This window comes from Agrilus planipennis, unplaced genomic scaffold (assembly GCF_000699045.2).
Source record: "Agrilus planipennis isolate EAB-ADULT unplaced genomic scaffold, Apla_2.0 scaffold14, whole genome shotgun sequence".
Classification (NCBI taxonomy): Eukaryota; Metazoa; Arthropoda; class Insecta; order Coleoptera; family Buprestidae; genus Agrilus; species Agrilus planipennis.
In genome coordinates this window covers 1,932,444-1,936,988 of record NW_020442313.1, presented here as the reverse complement: position 1 = coordinate 1,936,988, position 4,545 = coordinate 1,932,444, and the positions used below count along the sequence as shown (strand labels likewise).

The 4,545-nt window shown below is 29.8% G+C and overlaps 1 long non-coding RNA gene across 1 annotated transcript in view; it reads right to left on the bottom strand.

The window, feature by feature from the left end:
- Positions 1–464: 464 nt before the first annotated feature.
- The window catches only part of LOC108737884, a 5,695-nt gene continuing 1,614 nt past the window's right edge, over positions 465–4,545 (bottom strand). The window contains exons 3-7 of the long non-coding RNA XR_001937918.2: positions 1,789–1,917; positions 1,619–1,734; positions 1,161–1,438; positions 569–844; positions 465–500 (exon numbers count right to left, since the gene is read on the bottom strand). This is a non-coding gene — a long non-coding RNA (uncharacterized LOC108737884). The remainder of the gene's footprint in view (positions 501–568; positions 845–1,160; positions 1,439–1,618; positions 1,735–1,788; positions 1,918–4,545) is intronic.

The following is a 4,545-nucleotide window of genomic DNA, read 5'->3' as shown; positions in this document are numbered from 1 at the left end:
GTCTGAAAGGAAGTAACGCTAGAGTAGACTCGCGAAAAGTGTATAAGACACTTTTAAGATCAACTAAATAGCTAAGCCCAAGGGAAGTCGTTCGGGGAGGCCCTCCCTAATTCCACAAGGGTGAGAAGAAACACACACGATAACGAAACGTTGAATCATGTAGAACTCGTAGGGTAAATGCAAAGCAAATTAGGAAGAATATGCAGTAAGCTAAGCGAAGAGGTAAGCAAGGTTAGACTATACTACAACTACTAAACGTGTTATTTCTACTACTACATACAAAAAAAATACAAACATCTACAATCAACAATCACTTCAAATTAAATGAACAAAAATAAGCATGCAAAATAAAAACTAATTTAAATAAAATAAACTACAAAAAAACATGCATACTAAAAAAACTAATTTGAATAAAATGAACTTGAATTCTATTACATAGAGCATGCAAGATAGAGAACTATTTTAACTACGGGGTCATCTTTGTTTTCTCCAACGTCGACCTGAAACAGATACGGTGGTAACAGATTAATAGAGAGCAATTAAAATTAATTATATTAAGTATTCTCACCTTAATTAATTATAGACTACAACAATCCAAAGTTTGCAGGTGTGAATAGCAAACCAAATCCAGTAAAAATGCCAAAGTAGAAAACTTGCTCTTTTAGTGGAATTCAAGTAAATCTCCTCTTGTTCTCACTTATCTGTTGAAAATTAACTGCATAATGTTGCAAGGTGAAGATGAAAACAGCAAATCCAGAATACAGTCTAAGAAAGACAACACCAGTTATTAGTTGCTTCAATATGATCAACCTGAACTTCAATTTTCTCTCATCTGTTGGACGATCTGTAGAAATAGGTAAAAAAATATTAATTAAAGAAGGGATTAAGTTAAGTAAAACATGAAATACAATAAAAACATGCACCAAAAGGCAAGTAAACAACTACACTATAAAATGGCGACATGGGCGTCAATTACATTTATGACAGATAAATATCAAAAGCAATAGAAATAACCATAGACGGACGATGTCAATTTATACTGTGAACCATCGACGTTTACTAATGTAATAATATATGTCTACGCTGTGAACAATAGATAATTGGTAGAAGAGAAACCATAGATGCCAGAGAAATAATTAAACAGTAAAACAACCACTTACCTCAAGTATACTCTATGGTGGTCGAGTTTTATTCCTAAGCGTATAACAGAGAAGTACCTTCAACAACAGATGCTTGTGAAAGGAAAATAATACCACTGATGGTGAAATCAGCCACATAGTGGAAGACATCACATGTGTAACTTTATATGCATCGGTGTCAATTGGACTGCACGTATTTCTAAAAATTGCATCGTTCAGGTCCAAGGGGCTCCACTCCTCCAGGTTTCCAATCCTTCTTATTTTTTCACCTTCTTCATTTCATGTGTTAAAGTCATAACCTGTCGAAACAATTTAATGTTAGTTTCATCTTAAATTTTAATATATTAAGAACCATAACTTCCATCAATCAAATAATAGACTATCAAACCCACTAATTAACCGATACAATTTAAGAGTAAAAAAATATAACAGTAATTGTTGTCAAACCATTCTCCATAAAATATTTAAAGATTCCTTACCCTTTACACTAACAGCCCATATCCAAAGCCAATAGAAAGAAGCACGAATGGGATTCTACTTCTTCCCCTTGCTGATTTACCCTCTAAATGTCAATTTATTACGTTTTACTGGAAACCTGTTGAAACAACTTGTCTTATTTTTTTGTTAATTTATTATTAATGATAATTACCACCACTGTTCTATGTATTTTTCGACCAGCATTCTTGGAAATAAAAGTATATTTGACTGCAAGGAACATCACATCTGTAAATAGTCTGCCCATCAAATCCAAGGATAAGGATGTTATCTCGAAACAAGCCTATATTGTAGAAAAAAAAAACAAGTCGTTAAAATCCAATGTATATAATAGCAAAGTAACTATGATTTTTTTAACAGAAATTTAGAATTTTACAGGCAGGATATTTTTAAAGGACATTTTACGTATTTTGATTATAAAACGAAAGAAATTCTTGGCGACGTGGTCACATCACAGAAAAATCTACGATCATCGCTTAAACCTGTTTTCAAAATTCAAAAATTCTAACAAATCCCTAATTATTCGACCCCAAATAATCAATAAAACTATAAAAATTCACAGTAAAAGAGTGGACAAGCAAGATGCTAAGATGGACCTCACATGCTAGACCACGAAACCGACACGCCACCGATCATTCACGCCGAAGAAAATCTAAGTAATGGTATAATGGTAATCGAAACACATCAATCATTAAATAGAAACATATTCTGCATAGTCGAATTAAAATTGAATAAGGATTAGGGCTAAATACCTTCAGACAGCAAAAATGCTGAACTTTCAACTTCTCGATGACCGAAGACAAGATTCAAGATGAAATGAAGATGAATCGAGTCGGAAGGCCATAGATGAAAATCCCATCTATACCTATGATCCATAGATTTTATAGGTGCATTCAATCGTACTAACTCAGTTTAATTCGTAAATAAAATTATATCAATTTCTAAGAATCGATGCACTATTTCCAAGCAAATTAATTAAAAATAATATCTATGTGAATTCTTGTTTAAGATACGAATAGTTGTTTTCATGGTGTATTTAATTACGATTTAAACACATAATAATCAAATAATAAGTATAAAAATCAATAATTAAGATATTTTTACCATTATTTAGCGATTACGTTCATCGAGAAAAAATGCCCAAACCTCTCGATTTGGACGAAGTAGTCAATATTTTTGTAATACTAAATAAAAACGCCGCATAGTTTTATATTAATCGACGCTATGTGAAGTTGAATGTTTATGGTTTTAAATTTTACGTTATATCGAGCAAACCTGTAAAGTATTCGAGTAAAAATATATAAAAAACTATATTCAAATATTTTCAGAGTATTTGTAATTGTACCTGAAATACCACTCAATGAAAATATTTATCATTTCTATTTAAATACAAAATTTTCTCTATTTTATTTGATTTTGCAGATACTTTTTCAAATACCTGTAATAATTTGTTTTTATCTGTAAACAAATTATAAACAATTCAACTCAATAGAATATATGATTATGTATAAATTGTTCAGAAAGCTGTTATAATAATTATAAAAATGCAAATATATTTTCCAATAGAAAATCACAAGCTCTTTGTTTTTGTATTTGAATACTTTTAAGCAAAAATTTTTATAACTATAAATATATCGGGTAAGCTTGTAAAGTAATTGAGTATTTGTAATTGTATCTGAAATACCATACTTTTCAATGAAATTATTTATTATTTGCATTTGATTTTGGGAATACTCTTTCAAATACTTGTAATATTTTCTGTAACTATAAGTACAGCAATACAAAATTATTCCGTTTAATTCATAAAACTGTAAATTAACTTTCTAAATTTAATTCCATCATTATTTATAACGTAGGAATTCATGATTCCACACAGAAAAAGTATCACACACATACATAAATAGAAGCATATTATTTCTCGAAACAAATGACCGATGATGCTATTATAAGGCCGTTAAAGAGATTAGAATGAAGACAAACAGATATCAATTGGACAGAATTTTGATATCTTCGGAAGAAGAAGAAAGCAGCACAATAAAATTAAAGTATTTTGTTCGCATTTTAAACTATGATAATCTTTCTTTATCAGAAATCGTATAAAAAATTGTACTGTACAGTACACAACATAAAAATGCATAGATTATACAATTACTCAAAACAAAGCGAACAACATTCATTTACACCAACAGTGTTTAGTGTTATAAAATCATAATTATTTTCTCAGACTGTTTATGTATTAAATGAATTTAAATAGATTATTAAAACCTAAAAATTTAGTTGCTTACAAATTTCGACTCACATTGTAACATTTCTATCTTTATGTAGACTACAGCGCACTCATTTAATTTCGTGGGAAGGTACGATAATAGCTTGAATTTAAAATACACAATTTTAATAAATTGTTGGTCTTTCTTATAGGCAACCCACTTTACTTCATAGGATTCTTATTATCGGCGCAGCAGAAAAAGTTCGTCTGTTTTGAGAAAGACGAGTTAAAATATTCACTAGTAAGTTTCAGTCACGACTACTTATTACATTTTGGCACTTTCAGCTAGTTTAATAAGGGAGAAATTACTCTAACAAGAATCAAAAACGACGTTTTCAAATTTGGAATTGAAAGTGCTCCTTTGCTATTTCCTACTATAATATTCATTATACTGATGCCTCACAAACTTTTATTTATTTTGTTACTTTCAATTCGTTTATTTAATAAAGGAGAAATTAATTTATCAAAAAATAAAAACGGCATTACAAGAACAAAGGCGTTTTTAAATCAGGAATTAAAAGTGCATCCCTTTAATTTCCAACTATAAAATTCATTTCATTAATACATCACAAAGACTTTTATACATATTGGGACTTTCATTTCAGCTGGTTTAATAAGAAAGATGTTATCTCGAAACAAGCCTAT